Source organism: Varanus komodoensis, unplaced genomic scaffold (genome assembly GCF_004798865.1).
Source record: "Varanus komodoensis strain SLA01 unplaced genomic scaffold, ASM479886v1 scaffold18_3, whole genome shotgun sequence".
NCBI classification, from domain to species: Eukaryota; Metazoa; Chordata; class Lepidosauria; order Squamata; family Varanidae; genus Varanus; species Varanus komodoensis.
The window spans coordinates 16,164,556-16,184,134 of NW_025335549.1; the positions used below are offsets into that span (position 1 = coordinate 16,164,556).

General features: G+C 49.4%; 1 protein-coding gene across 1 annotated transcript in view; it reads right to left on the bottom strand.

Annotated features, from left to right (window-relative positions):
• Positions 1-18,936, bottom strand: part of LOC123022106 (ligand of Numb protein X 2-like) — a 45,092-nt gene extending 26,156 nt beyond the window's left edge. The window contains exon 1 of the mRNA XM_044427528.1: positions 18,823-18,936. The gene's annotated coding sequence lies outside the window, so the exon portion shown is untranslated. The remainder of the gene's footprint in view (positions 1-18,822) is intronic.
• Positions 18,937-19,579: the final 643 nt, after the last annotated feature.

The following is a 19,579-nucleotide window of genomic DNA, read 5'->3' on the forward strand; positions in this document are numbered from 1 at the left end:
GGCCGCTTCCGGGCGGCGGGCGCGGGGCGGAGCGGGGCGGGGCCCAGGTGCCTGGCCGCCGCCCCCCCCGGGGAGGGCAGCGGCGGCGGCAGCCCCGCGGGGGCGAGAGGGGAGGGCCCCCCGCCAGGAGCAGCGGCGCTCTGCGCGCGCCCCGGCCCGAGGCGCCAGAGGCCGGCGGGCGAGAGGGGGCCCCAGCCGGCGTCCCGGGGGCGCATCTGCCTGCCTCGCCAAAAGGCGCCCTCCGTGCGTCCGCCGTAGCGAAGCGCCTGCGAGGAGGAGGAGGAGGAGGAGGGGGGGAGGAGGGGCAACAGCCCCTTCCCCGGCCGTGCGGTTGGCGCGGCCTCGCCAGAGACCGGGGGCCGGAGGCAGCCCTGGCTCCTGAGCGATCGCCTGCTTAGGGCGCCCTTGGCAAAACGGTCGCGCCCGCGGAGAAACTGCAAGCCGGTCTCCGTGATCGACCGCGCCATGGAGCTCCCGCACCGGAAAGCCTGGGATGCGGGCGAACCGCCACAGCGCCCTCGCCCGTCCCGTCGCTGGTGCCTCCGTGCCGAGGACGCCCGCGCTGCGCAAAATGCGAGCCCAGGTCGCCTGCCGGTCCTACAATCCTAGCTACTTTACCAAAAATATCTAGCATGAGATTAAACATATAGTCACACCCCCCTTACCAAGGGCTCCCTTCCTGAGAGGTCTACCTGGGGAGGTGACGCAGTGCGAGGCCCAAGGTCACCCTAAAACCCAACTTCAGGCACCGGGTTTCATAGGCGCTGGCCAATTTCATCCCTTTAGGGTGGAATAAATGCGCTAGTCCTGGCGGTGCCAGACTTTCTGTTGTTTCGCTGCAGGAAACGACGTGGCTCTCCCTCCAGAAATGGTTAAAGTCAGAACTTTATGGCGTGAAACAAAACCATTTTAAAATACTTTTTGCAATTAACAAGTAATGTTGAGCAGTTTAAGCAATTGTCGCCCCCACCCCTATCTCCTCTTTGCAAACCTGTAAAACCAAACAAAACACTGGAAACTTCTGACATTAGAAGATAACGCCACAGTGTCAAAATCGCCTGAGGCTGCCATCCCATAGTTGACTATTTGGGAATGGGCTTGATTGACGCCACTAGAGCTCATTTAGGAGTAGACACGTACAGGGTCCCTTACAACTATATGGTCAGCTGCCCCTTTTTTCTTTATAGAAATGTATAGCAAATTACAAATAGTTCAAATGCAAAAAAACAATGCAGCAGCCATTAGAAATACATCCAGCAAGTATAACCTCATTGTTTCACGTTCTGCATGTTTGCCTACTTTCTGCTATGCACCTGAGGACTTGCCTTAAAAAAGCAGGGTCAAGATACATAAATGGCTTGCCGTAGCCATAGGCTACAGGGCAATCACAATATTTGCAACTGGGTGGCACCCTTCTAGCTGCCTTTGGATCCCTGTGTCATCGTTTGAGCTGCAGCCACTGGCACACATTCCTGCTCATGCACCCCAGGTCCTCTAAGACAGAAAGATCTTGGCACTTTTTAGCAAACCCCTCACCTGGCACCACTCTGTGCATTGTTCAGCTCCTAATTTGCAGCAAGTGGCTCTTCTTGCTGCCTGTCACTTGCTTCCCGTCTCACACAATCTCACCCTCCAGGCACAATCACACCATTCGATGGCACCCACACCTCCATCCAGCCCAACTTCCACTCATTCTTGGTAATCTGTTGAAAATTAAGATATAGAATCAGTCCTAAAACAGCAAGTGCTCTTCCTCATTTTAAGGCCTGTGGGTCAGTTCATTCTTAAAGCTGGCACCTGGCATTCTTTCCAGAAGAAATCCATTAAATAGCCATGTTCTCCAGGACCCTAAACTTTTCTCAGCGCCTCACAGCCTTTTCCATTGGAAACCCACCCATAGTAACCATCAGCCCCATCTGCTTCTATTCCGTACCTGTCACTTCTCAGGCGTAAGATCGGGTGCCCATCTGTCTGCTTGGCAATATGTACTGTGCTGAAGTAGGCTCTCTTTCACTCACTTCCTGTTCTCTGGTTTCTCATTTCTATGTAAGTGTACATTTCAAAAGAAAAGGGAACACCATATGGAATAAGGGAATACACCATTTCCTATAACTTCTATCGTGTAAGCCACTTTGTAAAAAACCCAAGTTCATTGTTAGTTTATGGCAGCGGTGTACAATAGCAGTTTCTAAAGTAAGCTATATTTGAAAGATAGTGAGCTTTATGGAAGAAGGTATTTGAAAACTAACTGTTTCACCTACCAAGGCTTTAGATTTAATGGCTAATTCTTTCCTTTCTTTCAAGAAAATCTGTCCTGCCCCGTTGCCCACCAATAGAATATTTTTTTTTTAATATTAAGAAAGTGCTAACTCTTTGGAGAGGCATTGCAAGTGAAGAATTTTACATGGATTAATCATCTGCCATTTAATAAATTGAATACATTCAAATTATTTACATTACCAAAACCTCCATATAGTTGTTTTTTGCAATGAAGGAGGACATGTTAGATGTTGTTAGTAAGACAGGTTGTTTATTATTTTTCTTTTTCACTCCCAATTCTAGTAACATAGCAGAATGTAGTGTACTGATGACTAGGAAATCAAAGGCTAGTGTGGTTTATTTAAAAGATCGGTGCATCTCTTTTCTGCCAAACGGCATTCTTGGTAGCTTAACAAAATTCAAGTTGGAGTGCATCTGTCCATCAAGATATTCAGTGAGGGTAACCCTGGGTAAGTAAATGAAACAGGACTCTTCACATTTAGAAGTGACCAGACCAAGGAAAATAAAGCAAATTGAATGGATTAAAATTTGCAAGACAATGCTATATTCTTTTAATGCTTATGGAGAATTCTTGATCATATAATTCCTTATATTAGTGATGATGGGCTGATACAGATGTAGCCAAAACAGAGAGGCCCATGCAGAAGATACTACCCCCCCAAAACCCAGGGTTTGCTGAACTACAAGCACGCGTGCATTGAGGTGATCATGAATATTGCCTGTGTCTGATTGGATATGCATTAAGACGCTTTTCTTAATAAATATGGACATACTTTGTTTAAATAAATGCAAATATTCATATTTAAAGAGGAAAACTACTTTCTTCAACAGAGGAGTAAATAATCTTTTCTCACAGAAAGATAGCCCATGTTTGTGTTATTCATCTTGAATGCCAAACCAAAAAATTAATAGCATAACAATAATAGACCAGGTTCATGGGGAGTTTCTTCAATTAATAATATGGACGGCCACCTAATCTTTTTAGTGAAATCTGACTCTATAATTGCTTTTGTCTTGGAGCCAGGAATGGCAAATTTATATCTGACACTAGAAATGCAGTGGCTATTTTAAATCAACATTTACTTTTCTCTCATTATGTTGCACTCTCCCCCCCCCCCCCCCCCCCCGCAAAATGGAGAGCTCTGGCAGCCGAAGGAGACAGCTACAAATGTGAAACTCCCACATTTTGTTGGAATCTGACATTTGGCAGGAGCACGTGAGGTCACCGCAGGCCAAGGTTCCCCCAGCCTCATCAACAGCCTAGGGGGACTTGTTTCTTTATTATACTTGTATCCCACCTTCCTCCCATCGTGGAACTCAAGTGATTCCCAGGTGGTCTCCCTTCCAAGCGCAGGCCAGCCCCGGACCTGCCTAGCTTTTACATGGGATATGCCTGAAGTGCCTTCAGACCATACTCTGGGTGATGAACAAAACCACCGAGCCCTCCAAGCCACTGCGGTCTAGGTTTTGCTGCAAGCTGCGGCGAGACAGATCCAGATACGCTGTGCCTGTAGAGGAGCGTAAAACAATATATAAAAAACAAACTCTGGGGCAAGTATTGTTATTTTGGAATTGCTGTGAATGGCTTAGGGCCAAACATATTTCCCACACAATCCAGTGGATTTCTGCTCAGCAGTAAGTCCTACTGGATTCAGGGGGGCTTAGTCTTAGGTGGGTGTTTGTAGCATTGCAGGCCTCCTTGAGAGCAGAGCAACTCTGATGCCTGCCAGAGGGGAAAGCCAGGTTGCAGGGCATTGTAAGTGCAGCCGCAGGTGCTCCTGGGAAGCTTGCAGTGCACCCTCAGAAAGAGGTACACAAATACATTTGGAGTGCGGCCCTCTGCCAGGTTGCAGTGCTGGGAACTGTAGCATTTGATTCTGTCTAAACAAGCACAGGACCACACCCTTATAGGGATTTATTAGGCCAAGCTGTGCTTCTAGTTAAGTTAATAAAAGTTTTGAAGGCAAGACGTATATCAGCTTATCAGTTTGAGGACTAGGTCTTCGCAAAATATGAATTCCGTGCTCAGATTGAATAGGATACCTGTCTTCAACTACTTTTTCCACAAGTCTGAGAAATGTTCTTATGCAAATAACTAGAACGGTAATGAAAGCCGTACTTTGCTGTAATCATTTTCAGAAGTTACATTTGCTTTGCTTAAGGTACATGCAGAACCCACCTTGCAGTTTAGCCAATTCTGCAGGCCACAGAAGTGCTTGCCATAAATATGTTAATTGCAATACATAACAATGCAAAATAATCAACAAGAACACAAGCTTTGTGAAGAGCTTGAGAGAACAAAAGGAAGAATTTAGCAACATGTTGAATAGATGGATCTCTACTGGGCTAATTCTACATGATGATTTTTCAGTCATCCCTTAGGTGAAGAGAGATGATGATCTTTGCAGAGGTTCTTTATTGAAATATATTCAATAAACAGGATTGTATATGAACAAGAAAACTGATCAAAAGTGTATCTACTAATGATACAAGAAATTAGGGGTGTAGTCACTTAAAGAGCAGTTGTGTTCTTAAGAGAGAATTTCTTAACAGGCTCCTACATGTTTCCATATTAACTATCTTTCAGCTATGCCAGATGGGCTAAATTTCTGAGTCAAAATTCAGTTTTCTACTTGCCTGTTACCAAAGCACGGCCACAACTATGGATGTCTAACCCTAACCCTGTCCTCACATCTGCTTTCTCAGCTGCATTAGGGATCCACGGGAAGGACACAGATGTCACGAACAGAATGACCTTATGGCATGTGGACCTTGTCTGGAGAACCACGGGGGATCTAGATTCTCAGCTCTGAGGGTGGAGACCTTCAGTCCCTTTTCCACCTCCTTGCAGCTGGCAGGGAAAGCAAGCACTAGCTGTTCTTCGAAGTTGGAGAGGGGCCAATGGGGGCGTTTGTGGGGGTGGAGACTGCAGCAGCCAGGATACAAGTATCTGGAATCAATAATAACCAGACTGCTCATGAGACATGAGGAGCTGGATGATGCCCGAGTTCAAGTGGCCAGAAGGTGGAGAAGTTGCAGAGTCTAAGCCCTGGTACCAGAAGAATGCCTGCCCACCATTTTCAGAGCTCGTCCTTAGGACTGGCTGCAGTGAAAATGAAATGCGGGCCCTGTCTGCTAACCCCCAGACAGTGCCGTTCAGTGAGCAGTATCAGAGAAGGCATGTGTTGTGCTAACAGAGCAGATGAGCAGTGTTGCCAACTCTCATGCCCCGGCAGGGCTCCTCTGTCTTTGTAAGGTGCAGGAAAGGCAGCAGCCTAGCAGGAGTCATTGCACCCCATTCCCAAGCCTGCTACTTTAGTGCCGGCCTTGGAAAGCTACAGAGACCCTGCCGAAGCAAGAAGGTTGCGACTGTACAGAGCGGTAGCTGGAATCCCATGGATCAAAGCATCACCATCACCATGGCCCTGGCTTCTCTGCATCACACAAGGAGCAGTGAATGTCCATGCCCTGTGCCTGTTGGAAGGCTGTGGCAAAGAGCCAGGTGAGGTAAGCAGGAGCACTGATTGCTACCATGGAGGCGGGCCGCTTCACCTTGGACCCTCCCCCCCCCCCACAGAGCTAAACTGGCCCTTTCCAGCCATAACTGCACCACCAAAACCCAGTGGCAAACTACATTTCTGTGCTCGCTGTCGCTGCACCAGAGAGAGATGCTCTGACAGTTTGGCGTAGGAACTGTGGCCATTTCTGAAACACCTGCTTCAGCCAAGCTAGATAGATGTTTGCTTAAGATAAAAGACCTGAGCAAAAGTTAGGAAGGATGCTGTAAAAGGGGAGATTGTAAAATAGCTGAGCAGAGAGATTGCAGGAGAATAGGACACCAGTTAAACCTGATTACTTCTGTGCTAATTGGGTAATGACGATATGTGGCTGCCTCATTGAGTGAAACACCACTAAGAGATAAGTTAGAGCTATATCACTTTCATTTTATTAAAAATATGCTAGCCACTATGGATTTCAGTGTCCTAATGTGCATTGTCTGTGCTGATCTTTTTGCTTGTTTCTTCATTGCACCATCCCTTACTCTCTGAAGTTGTTTGAGCAATAAATAGATATTGCATGGTACCACTTGGTGAAGTGCTTGAGGGACCATCACCCATACATTGTAATAAATGCTTAAAGTCTAAAACCATTAGAAGAGATTAAATTACCTGTTATCTGACTGGGAACCATTCCTATAAACTGTAGTCCCTCTCCTGGCCAGACAAGCTACAAATATGCTTTCCCCAGGTTTGGGAAAAGCAGTTAGCTGGATGGATGGGGAATGATTCACCCAGAATATTTCAGATGTGGGTTCTTTCTCTGGCTTGGCAAAGGAGAGCACTCCTGCTTTTCACATAAACCTAACCAAACCGCAGGTGAAAGGTCTATGGTTTGTTTACCTGCCTGGAACTAGGGGTAGTGCTCGGTATGAAAAAGATCAGGGAGAAAATGAAGAGCACACATTTGCATATGCTAACTTGCATATGTGCTAGGTGTGCATTCAGGGCACCTCCTGGAATGGACACGAGGGGGGGATTATTTGATTCCAGGAAAGCAACAAACCAGGCCGAAAGATGCAAGGGAAAGGCAGCCAATCCAGGGGGATTCGATGCAGTGGAGGTCCTGGGGCTCCCCATGGACACATGGATGGTTGGGCGGATGGGCCCCAGCAACGGGGACGCCAAGCCTCCTGGCTGCTGCCTAGCACCCTCTCTGCCCCAGTCACTTTATGGCTGAGTGCAGCTGCCTTTGGGCCGGGGTTGGAGGCCCCACAGTCCTCCGTTAGTTAATGGCTGAGGGTGGGAGCAATCACTCTGCTGCTCCTCCTGGGCCCTGCCTCAGCTTACCCGCCTGCTGAGGGTGGGACGGGGAGTACTGAGGCACAACGTGCGCTTGCCTGTGAGGAGACGGAGTGGAGCCCAGTGGGCAGAGTCTGTCTGGGCTGTGCTACCATTATGACTTCACATTTATATCTCAACATGTTCCCTCTCGCAAGGAAGCCGGGGGGTTTGCATAGTTCTGACACTGTCGTCCTCACAATAACCCTGTGGGGTAGCTTAGGCTCAGAGTCCATGACTGGTCCCAAGTCACCCAATGAGTTTCATAGCCAAGGGGAGATTAGAACCCCGATCTCCCAGCTCCTCAGTCCACCTCTCCACACTGGCGCACATTCCTGCAAGGGAAGGCAGTTCCTGAATGCTTGGCAGGCCGTGGCCACCGTTTGGTGCCTGTGCATCACCCCTTTCAGGGAAATACAGTGAGGAGTCCTTGTGATGGAGCAAGTTCTTTGACGAGTCCCCATGCCAGAGACCTGCAGAGCTGAGTACAGCCTGGTAAACAGTGCCTGAACAAGCACACCTCCATTTCTGCGCAGCTCTATTTGCAGGTTTTCATGGCCTTGCTTATTGCCACACCCGCTTCTGAGTCATCGCAGGTGTGGCAGCTTGGCTATTTTAAGAAGCACTCAATCTGTAGGTATCAGTGAGTTGGCCAGATAATTGCCTGCTTTCCCCAGGGAGCCCCGGCAGTCTGTCATGGTTTATCTGGCCGCTTGCAAGGAAACAAAAGACAAATCTTGGCAAATTTGCAAAGGAACAAAAATGCCCCGCCACCAGGTGTTCCTACTGCACCCTCTTGTTGGAAAGGGCCCTTCTTCAAGCCGGCGGCAGCACTGAGGAATGGTCAAACCTAGAGGGGATTCCCACTGAATGAAGCACTGAATTCGACATATGTTAAAATCCTGTCAAACTCAGAGCTCAATTTTTGAAGTGGGATTTGGAAGGTCTTAGCACTGGGGACGGGGGGGGGGGGGGGATGTCAGGGTGCAAGTATATATTATTTTATATTGTTAACTTGTTTTATATTTTTACTGTATAATATTTTAATTGATACATTTGTGAGCCGCCCCGAGGCTTCGGCGAAGGGGGCGGCATAGAAATTTTCTAAATAAATAAATAAATAAATACATAAGTAAAATATATAGACTCTAAACAGCAGTGTATGATTCTGCCAAAATAGAACTTGCTAATGGCTCTAGCTTCAAAAGAGCTCTGCATGTAAAAGGTCAGAAGATTGCCTGTTTATTTAAGGAAACAGTTTTGACAAGGGAAAAGCACATCTGTGAATATTCTTCCTGGTCCCATCTTTCATTCCGACTCGCCAGATAATGCTACACTTTTGGGATCTGGCTGCACCAATTACTACTGCTTTCCCCAGTTGAGATCTGACAGGCTATAGCCCATTATCCCCAGCCAGCATAGGGGAATGCTGATTTGGTCCTTCGTGAGTTAGTGACCATTCTTTACTGCTGATGCTGGAAGCCCTGCAATCTAAACAACCTGGACTCTTTGGCTGGAGTTGGCCACCCCTGTTTGGGCCCTTTTCCTCTCCTGAGAAAACCAAGGCAGCCAGCCGAGCTCTTTTGATCCTCACAGCGGTAAGCCTGTGGGGTAGGTGAGGCCGAGACGCTTTTCAAAGGGGGTCGCCCCTCACCAAATACGGGGGAGTGCGCAGCACCTGCCAAACACCTCATTGAGAACTCGGCTGATCCATCCTCATGACCAGGTCACTTTCCACGCACGAAGCCAAAGAAGGACTACACTGAGGTGTCCCCGTGAAGGGGACGCTCCCCTGGCACCCCGCAAGCCAGAGCCATCCCCATTAAGGGGCTCGGGGGTGGGCTTGGCATGTCCGTCCCACACTCCATGAGGAAGCCGCCTTTTGTCCATCAGGGAGCCGTCCCACAGGCATAAGAGGAGCCCTTCCACACAAAGAGGCAGCTTGACAGGCAGGGAGGCAAGCTATGTCCAAACTCAGCCCTGAAATCATGCCAGGCAAGCGAAGCTGCAAGCTCCCGCTAAAGGGGACACTTGCCTGGCTTGCTAGAAAACATCTCCCTAAGGAGCCGACCCCGTGAAGAAGCTGCCTGCCCGGTACAAGGCTAATGTGGCTCTCGGCTGAGGCTTCCCCATGAAGAGGGCGCTCTCCTCTAGACACTGCCAGCCCTTGAAGGGGGCTCTGGCCAGGATTGTAGAGAAATCCTCACTGAACTCGGCCACCCCATGAAGAGTCCGAGCGGCCCACGCGGTGCCTTCCCTCATCCTTAGCAGGACGGCGCGATGCGAAGTGGCGCTGCTCTGCACGCACGGCGCCCCTCCATCGCGCCGGATTTATCTTCGCTGGGCTGATTTCATGGTTTCAGTTCTAGTTTCATGGCTCCTACGGTGGCTGCTTATGGTTCCTCTTGCAAGCCGCCCGGAGAGCCCTCGGGCTATAGAACGGCTTTTATCCCCTTTTTATTTATATGCCGTCCTGTCGCGAAAGCCTCAGGTCGGCTTACATAAATGAAATACAATAAAATAAAATATAACATGAATAAATATCAGTGCAATACACAAACAAACCAGTTTCTGAGAGGTGCGTGTTGCGGAGAGCACGTGCGAACGCCGAGAGACCTTGAAGGGCAAACGGGGAAAGCGGCAGGGACCAGGGCGTGCAAGCGCTGCCTGTCCCCGGGCTCCCCCTGCAGCCGAGCAGTCGAAACTGGAAAGCCGAGTTCACCTGCGGTTGCTTCCCTTCCCTTCCCTTCCCTTGGACGGGCAGGCATCCGACAGGCAGCAACCAACAGGTGAAGACTCCCACTGCTCTGGGCAGGCTGCCTGCTCAAACCCCGCCTTGTACAAGTCGCCCTCGTCTGTCTTCTCCATGCTATTTCACTACATTATTTTTTATCTGATGCTATTTTACTGGTATTTTAGTGTAATGGCCAGCCAGAGCGTGAATGCTAATGGGCGGCTCTTAAATAAATTCAGCCTATGCATAAGGCACCTTCAAAGCTGCAGCAGTAGCAGACGAGAGACAATCCGGCAACCTTTATTTCCCTTTCATTACTGGGGAGGAGGGGGCGTCATGGGCAGCTCTTGGGGAGACGACGAATTGCGGGGAAGGGCGCTGGAGGAAGGCAGAGGGAAAGAAGGGAGGCGGCTGCTCCCGGGGCCAGACCCTGCTGCCCGTCCGCTCAGTGGTGGGTGCAGGGCTGAGCTGCCACCTGGCTTGCAGAGCAGCTTCGCGACCCATTGCCTGAGCCCAGCTCCTGCTCCGGGATGTGGCGCGGCGGTCAATGTCGCCAGGTTGGCTGCCCCCCGCCCCACCCGTGCCCCACCTGTTGCTGCTGGCGTCTGCCTGCACCAGGGCTGCCAGGAGGCCCCTTCCGCTCCATCCTGCACGTGGAGAATCAGCCGCCACTGCTGGTTTGCCCCCTGGCAGGATCTCCATGGAAGAGAGACTGAGACACAGCGAAGGGCCAGTGCTGGGAAGGCAGCAGGGCTGTCCAGAACGTTGCAGCTTGCTTGCTTTTTGGGAACAGGCAAAAACACGCTGCTGATTGGGCATTCTGTACAAGGGCAATGTCTCATTTGAGGGCTGAAGCAGCTGGATAAAAGTCGGACAGTCGTCACGTGCTGCAGTGCAACTTATTCCTGGAACATGGAGACAGCATGACAGAATCCGGGTTTCCAACGCGCCCTCATCGTCTCGGAGCCTGCATACCAGCTCCACCCTCCAATCCATCCCACACACCTTGTTGGCAGGCCAGGAGATAGAAAATATCCAAAATACGAGTGCAATATAATCTCTGAAGCACAGCCTCCTAAATACTGTGTTTTGCTAGAGTATTGTTGGATACAGCTGGTGTTTGGTGTCTGTAGACCTCTGGTTTCCTGTATGTAATTGAGAGAAGTCATCTCTTCTTCTAAACATTTGGAGAAAACATATCATTAAAGACTTCAAAGGATGCAGTGCAGCCTGCGTCTCCTCTTAACACCGATGAAAGCCCTTGGGCAGAAGCAAAGGTAATTGTTTTGTGGTTTTGAGAGGCAGCTCCAGGTGAAAAGAGGAATTTATGAGTTGCCTTGTCAGTTATGAAGGGCTTCTAATAAAAAGCAAGGAAAAATTGAGTCTTGGGAAACTCCTTTTCAGACTGTGGCATTGTCTATCTGCACAACTATATCCTCTTGTTCAATGCAAGGAAAACAAAAGTGGGTCACAGGGAGATGAATGGAGCTGTTCAGATTAGCAAACCGATTCCTTTCATGAATAGTGGGTGCAAAAGACAACACGCTTTTTTTACCCTACAGGAAGATCTGTCCCAACATTCAGACACGCTCATTCTTTCTCTATCCCCAATGCTCTGGGGCATGTTCTCTAAACTGGGACACAGAAATCATGCATTCTAACAGTCTTGGCTCCTATCCATTATCCCTCTTCCCGCCAAATTGCTGTCTGTCTGATTGACTGGGTAGGACGCCATATAAGGAGCAGTTTGATAAAGGGCTTTTTTGGCAGGGAGGAGGGTGAACTTTAGCATGACATTTGGAGGAATGCAAAGATCAATTTCTAACTCCACTCTGATTTCCATATTGTTTCAGAAGTTTGAAACAGGTGAGTTTATAGTAAAACGAGGTCTGACTGGAATTCTTTCCCATCAATGCTCTTCCCCCCATGTAATTCAGACGGGCAGGCGGGCAGGCAAGACACTGGCTGCATTTTCCTGCAAACGCCTTCTCATTGCTCTGCCAAATCCAGCCTCCCATTCAGGCCGCTCCACTCAGGCTTTCCTTCTGGCTGAATGGGTGTCTTTCACAAGTGATTCCTGTTTTCTCAGGGCCATGAGTAGGTGCCAAAGCAGCAGGCCATTCCCCGGCCGGCTGCTTAGGGGCTCAGAGGCACAGTCCACTTCCAGGGCAGTGACTGTGCCCCCTGGCAGGAGGCAGGATTCTGCCCTGGTTTTGGACGACGGCCGTTCCTGCTTGGTGTCCATGTGTTCTGTCCTGTGGAGAAGGAGCCACTGGCCCTATGCAGGAGCTAGTGGGCCATTGCAGGCAGAATACAATGCTCTCATTTGTGCTCCAACTCCCCCAGTCACCTCCCCACCCTCCTCGCCCTTCTTTGTTCCAGATCCGGAGACCCCCAAAGGGTGCTGAATCAGGGCTGCTTGATCCAGACAGCAAAGGCACCAAGGCAGAAGCAGGGCCAGGGACTCTTGCCTGAAAGCCTTCTCTGTGCTCCTCTCAAATCAAGCAGCGACTGCTGCTACGGGAGGAAAACTCCGCAGGGCTAAACCCCAAACAGGCCAGATGGCAGGGAAGGGTGGCAGGAGAAAGCATCAGACTCACTCAGATCTGTCTCCTTCCCCCCCCCCCCCCCCCCCCCCGCCCGCCCCCCCCCCCCCCGGCTCCCCCCCCGCAGAAAGCCCTGGAAAACACAAACAAGCCTGAAGGGGCCACCTCCCCTCCTCCCAGGCTCCAAGCCAGAAAGCATCCTTTGGCCACATCAAAAGGAGCTGAGCCCGTTTGATATTCACTTTCCTCCTTGAATTTGGAGACTTGTGTAAACAGAAGCCCTGGAAGGGCAGTCATGAGCCACAGGAAGGGGCGACAGAGGAGAGCCTAGGGGCCTCCCAGCCGCCCCTGAAGCAGGAGTCCTTCCCAGTGATGACCTCAGGAGATCAAACAGGCAGACACTGCTGCAAGGAAAAGCACTGCAGATAAAACACCCGGGCAACTTCCTGGCCTGGCCTGGCCTGCTGCAGGGAAGGTGTGTGGGAGCGGGAAGGCGTTGCTTCCACAAGAAACCTTTCTTGTTATCACTCGACCAGAATTGTTCTGGCCTGATGTCGAGGGGAGCTCCAGGGCCAGACTGCAAGCTGTCTGATCGCTTGCAAAGCCAATTCCCCCCTGAAGTAAGAAAGACACGAAGAGCATCTTGAGAAAAAAATGACCATAAGACCAGGCTTCAAAGCCAGAATGGCGATGCATTCTTATTGGATCGGTGCTACCGATAACGACTTTTCTGTCCTATTAAAACTTCCAAGAGAAGGAAGTGCTGCACATCTCTGGCAAATGGAACTCATGTGACAACTGGAGTGTTGGGCACGGGGTGATTGTACTTTCTTTTACTGAGCTCCAGGAACATGTAAACATTCGGTATTCCCTTCTTGCGAAGCCTTTCCGAGGGGCCCAAAAAATATCTTGAGTGTGTTGGCATTTGCGCAATTGAAAACCGTCTCTTAACTGACCCACCTCCATTCCTCTCCATGCTGTAACTGTCCGATGTTCAGCTCTTGGAGGGTTGGCGTTTTGCCATCGGCTCCCAAGCGAAGCTCTTGCTGTAATTTCCATCCCACCTCATGATGTTCCGGCTGAAGCCTGGACCCACGAAGCTTAGAGCGGAACACATGGCGCTGACGGGACTTCTGAAAAGCCGTGTGCCCTCAAAATACGAGAACTGGCTTGGTTCCTTCTCACCGCCTCTTGAAGGTCATAGAATATGCTCCGCTCTTGCTTTCGCAAGTGCATCTTATCTTGGCTGCTCTTGCCCTCTGCTGGCGAAGGGATGCAATTACTTTCCAAAGTATTTGCAAAATTTGTGCGTGAACAAGCCAAATCTGGTGCAATTGAACTGTTGACTATAGCCTTTGAATAAATGAAAATAGCTAAGAGTCTTGGGGCAGGGTAAGGCTTGTGAGTACGGCTCCTTTATGACACAAGTTTTCATGGACTTCGTAGGATGTGAAAGTGTTTTCCTATGTTGGCAGATATACATGCGTATAATTGGGGCCATTGTTGGGTGGTAGCTGAGGGACCACAGCCCAGTAGGAGCTCCTGGACAACCGCCCCCCCCCCCGTTCGCTCCTCCTCTTCATCATTAAAACTAAGACTTTTGCTGATGCCATCATGAATGGCTTAGTCCTTAAAGTGCCACAAGATTTTTTTTTCTTCTGTTTGTGTTGCAATGGCTAAGCAAGCTGTTTTCTCCCTCTGGGAGGGGATATTAATCCAAGTTGCCCCACTAATTCCCAGTGCTGTGCTCAGGTGCAGCCTTGGTGGTAGGTTAAAGGGCTGGGTTCGCTTTCGGGTGGCATCTTAGGATTGCCAAAAGAGAGAGAATGCATGATTTTAAAAAGGACCGAAAAGACCTGGATTCATGTGAAGTGCTTGTACACACACGCACACACAGCTCCCTATGTGCTAGCACCGATGCGTATGTGTTGGTGCACATTTAGAAACAGCGACTACTTAAAACAAACAAAACCACAGTAGATCTCACCAGAATGGAGGAGACATTGACGGGGACCGGCGTGCCTGGCTCAGGCTGCCGTCCAGGTGCTGCTCCCTGTGGGTGGGACTCCAAGCTGCCCCAGCCTGGCCAACCTGCTCTCCCTCCCTGCAGTCCTTAGCGAGCCCCTAGGCTGCCTGCTTGCCAGCTGGACACGCACAAGATCCGCGGGAGCCTGGCGCTTTGGGCAGGAGCGGGAGACGAGGGGCAGCCTTCCTCCAGAACGGAGCAGGCCAGCAGATTGTGGAGAAGGGGACTCTGCCCACCGGTCCCAGACTGGACGGAGGTTTTCCCACTTGCCTCCTGAGGCCCTTTACGAGGCACAAGCTCCCTCTCGTGCTGGCCCAGGTCAGAGGGGCCGGGCAATGAGCGGGAGTGCAGTGGCCCTGTTGGCCAACACTCCTGGTCAGGCCCAGCACGCCCTGGACAAACCTTCCCACCGAGGATGCCTTCAAAGAGAGGACCGTCTTAACAGTAAGGCACGTGCCCCTCCCGCAAGGGGGGGGGGGCGAGAGCCATTTGCCCATGCAAAGCACACCATTCAATGAAAAATAGTATTCTGTAGTTACAGGGTAGGAGCACCATACAGAAAAGGTGAAAAATGACCGGGTACTTTTTATCAAATGTGGTAGACTTGTGATAAGGCAAAAAAACATTGGGTTAAAATATATAAATGGCTTGAGGAAATGTTACAAAAATCTTTAATATTTAAATCTGAAGTCTTCTTACGAGGCATTGTGCCTGATGTTGACAAACAAGCAATGTATTTGATTCTACATGTAATTACTGCAGCAAGAATTGTATTTGCCCGACATTGGAGGACTGAAGAACCACCTACTGATGAACTGATTTTAAAAAGATCCTGGACTGCGCTGAAATGGACAGGCTGACTTCGCCTCCTAAGGAGAAAGAGGATACATACTTCTATCAACTTGGAACTCTTTTTATTAATGCCTAGAGAAACGGGACTATGTGTAGATCTGAGTATGTCTACGGATTGCTATAAAAAAAATAAATAGGGGACTGACCCAGTAGGTATGATGTCTCTGATGATTGATGTCTTTTAGTCTCTTTTTTTCAGTTTGCAGAAAATAATAAAACTTACTTGAAAAAAAAAGAAAAAAACTCCCGAAAGGGTGAAAAACATTCATCCAAGTCCTTTCCAGGAGTCTTCGCTCATCCTGCAGTGGTGCCTCCTTCCTTTATAGAATTGTATTTGCTTTATAAATTCCCACTTTCACATAGCAGAGACGCCCACTAAATACGGTTTCATGGCTAGAACTGTAGCACGGGAAAGATGAGATCTGGCCCAGTGCACACGGACGGACCATCCTTCAGCTGGCTTCTCTCACTTCCCTTTTCTGTGAATGAAAAACTAACCTCTGCAGCAGAGATAATTTCCATGACAACAAGGGGGAATTTCCTGGGCCGAAGAATGTTTGTTGGTATAGAAACAGACAGTGCGGGTAGGGTACATGCGTTTCGTGTTCACAGGAGCACCGAAAATGTGCAATCATTTGCATTGAACTTAACCTACCCATTAAAAGCAAGCCTTTTTTGGGGTGCCAGGCAGTGGATAAAATGATCCAAAAGTCTGCACTGCATCTCTGTGCTGTACCCTCTCCATCCCAGCTGTCACAATTTTTCTGCTGGGAGAAGAATGTCGATGTGCATTGTGAAAGGAAAGAGGAAAAAGGCTTTGCTGGGTTGGACATTTTTCTCCCAAGTTTCACGGACCTTTGGGATCTGGGAGGCCCTGGAGATATTTGGCAGGAGGGCCCATGGCTTTTCTTTTTGTTGCTGTTTTTGGAAGCCAGTGGGGAAAGAAGTGGGGGGGAGAGAGCAGCGAGAGTCCACTTGCCAAGGCCAGGCATGGCTCAGGTTCTGGCTGGGGTGTCTACTGCCAGAGGGTTTGGTTGGCCTGGGATGGCCTCCAAAGGTTTGGCTGGATTCCCTGGGTCCCAAGGGCGGTGAGCTGGGAGCAGAGGTGGCGCACAAGAATGCAGAATGTTTTGCAACAACCCCAGTGGGACGATAACTGCTCGTAGTAGTGGTGTTGGAAAATGGGCCGCACTTTCTGCGGGTTCGGGAGGCGGTAAGGCAGCGTGTGATGTGAAAATAAAAGCGGCAGCATCACAGAGGGAGTAGGGAGTTAGCCCCCAGTTTTGGGTCCTAGTTCTGGTGAGGAAAGGCCCCTGCTGTGATAAAATACCTCAGGGACATCGGTAGGTGTCACTGCAGGTTTGCCAAGTAGGGCAGGCTCCGGCTGGAAAGATAAGCGGAGCAGCTGAGCCCGGCCTGAACACAGGGGCGCTTTGGCGGTCACGATGGAGAACCAAAAGCCAACCGCCCGTCTCCTGCTGGGCCGGCCCTGACAGCCATATCCATCCAAGGATGCAGATGCCATTCCTACCAAAAGCATTTTAGCCGGGTTCTTGGCTGAGTGCTCTGGCTGACTCCTCATGTGAGAACAAAGGCCAGAATCACGAAGGAGCAGGTCCCACTGCAGCTCTTTCCCACACCAGTATCAAACTGGCTTCCTAAAACTACCCCAGTGATGAAACAAGAACAGACTCACGCGATTCTCCACTCAGGTGGCATTAAAGCAGAAGCAAGCTCGCTCCCAAAATTTATCTTTGTACGTTTGGATACTGAACATTTTCTACACGTTATCTGAATGTTTACCGAACATTTGCTCATGTGCTCTAGTAAACCTCTAACTCTGTGTCATGTTTGACAGTTGATATTAAGCAGCATTGGATGGATGACGTGCAGTGGCCGATCGTATTCGATGGCCTGCAGCTTATGGGACTGCATACACCCCATGCCACATCAGCAAAGAGGTGGCAGCAAGTCTGATGCATGGGAATCCCCGAAGCTGAGGTGACACTTCCGACTCCAAAAACATGAATCTGAATTACATATGCAACCCCTTTCCTTTGCACCAGCCTGAAGAAAGTCACCCGATAGCAACTTTGGGGTGAGTTTCCTTGGGATGGGGAAAGGGCTCCCTGCAGGGCAGCAAGCCCTAATCCTACTCGCCCCCTTCATCCTCCATTTGGATAAATAAATAAACACAAGCACGTCAAAGGCAAACATGCACTTGACCTTAACATCCTGTTTGGCCCACAGGAATGCTTCTGCAAAAAACCCAAGTACTAAAAGCGTGGACTGCTTCAGAAATTAGTGCTGCTTTCTTCTGGAAGAAGCCTTCGCCTTGAGCAGGTCTGTATCTTATGCTTTCAGGCATTCTTGCCCCCGTTCTGCAGCCGCCCTTCCCACATGGCTGCAGCAGCGTCAGAAGGTTCAGCGCACGTACAAAAGGCCTGCAGCAGAATTCACACTGGTGCCCAAGATGAGCTGCAGGGAAGGGACAGGCCGGCAGGCAAATCGCTGCACCGAGCCAGTCTGCATTTCACCTCTTTTTCCCTTCAGAATGACGCAGGAATCCCGCATTTCACATTTCCCTGTCGGGAGCCATGTATTTTAAGAAACGATTGTATTTACCTCATGACCTGTCAAAGGAATAAGAAAATTAAAAGGAAGCACGGGAATACTGCAGGAAATGGGGAAGAGGGCGGTAAAGAATAAGGCCAGACACTCTTCTCCGGTGGGAGTACCAATAGATTATAAACAGGTACTTGTGTGTTTCGTGTGCACAGGAGCACCAAACATGTGCAGAAATTCTGGACAAAGGATAGTATTGTGCACAGAAGATACTTCTGTGGGTTTCTAGGCCTGGTTTTGTAGGACATGCTTCCAGAAGACTTAAGAAAGACTGCTTTGAAGTAATCAAAAGGTAAGAAAGCAACTAAGTCAAGCCCTTCTGCAAGAAAAATGTTGCACTGCAGTAATTGACACTTTCTGCAGAACAGCAACTGCAGAGATGTCCCTCACAGTTGTCTGTTTATTTATCTGACACTTCTGTACACCGTCTTGTAGCCGCATGGCTCTCTAGACAGTTTACATGATAACAACCAACAACATAAAACGTCCTAAAATACCTACAGTTTAAGGAATGAAAACCAGAAAAACAATAATAAATTACATAACATAACTGAAGCACCAAATAATAGTTTAGCAACAGACTGGAACTACCTTAAATTAAGTAATTAAAAATTACACTAACGTAAAATTAGAATTATATTCCAATTAAAATAATCAACAATTAAAACGCTCCTTGAATAAGAACGCCTTAGTCTGGCACCAGAATGGGTATATAGATGGTGCTTGACGAATATCCCTGGGAAATCGATTCCATGGATGGGGCACCACAACTGAGAAGGCCCTGCCCCGGGGAGCCGCCCCCCCCCCCAGCCTCCTTTAGAGATGGCTCCCAGAGCAGGGCCTCCGATGATGATCTCAGGGTTAGGATGACAGTTTAGGATGGCAGATGGGATCATAACGTACAAAGAAGTCTCCACATACCTGCTTGCAATGTCACGCAGACCACGCTAGTTCTCAGTCTCGTGGAAGCTCAGGAGTCAGTGTACACCCCTGCGCCTAAGTTCCCAGCAATCGTCTGCAAATCACCCAGATCTGCAGTGTACTCTCTGGAGCTCCGTGGGCCAACCTGCGTAAGGTTGGATAATACGGTATGAATATCTTTTCTTTTGTGCAGCAAATGGCAGTAGGCAGATGGGGAATGATTTTTTGCAGAGTGCAGCTGAATGAAATGAGTGCATGAAACCTGCATGAAACCTGATTTCATGTCCTGCTTCCCGGGCTTCACAGAAGGAATCGGGAAACAAAAGGACAACCCACACATGCCAACAGGGGAATCGCGTGCCATTTGGCCCTGAGATAAATTAGTATTTCCATCGAAGGATGTATCAGCTGATTAATGCTGCTGTCTCTCATGTAGGAGGACAACGGCTTCCAGGGAAAGTCTGGACAATGTCTGTTCCACCAGTGGCCCGATATAAAAGCATTCTTTGTGTGTGGATGTGCCAACATGTCGAAACTGACAAGTTATGTCTGAGTGAAAAGAAGTAGGCAAACACAACAGAAACACTTCTCCGCACCACACACACACACCCATGCACGGAAGAGCATCGCTGTGAATCGTTGGCAAAATAACCTATATCTGTATCCAACATTCAGAGGAGACAGGAGAATTAGGCGAGAAGGGACCGGGCGAGGGCTTGGGCTCTCGCCCCTTCTTGTGAAAAGCTGCAGGACATGT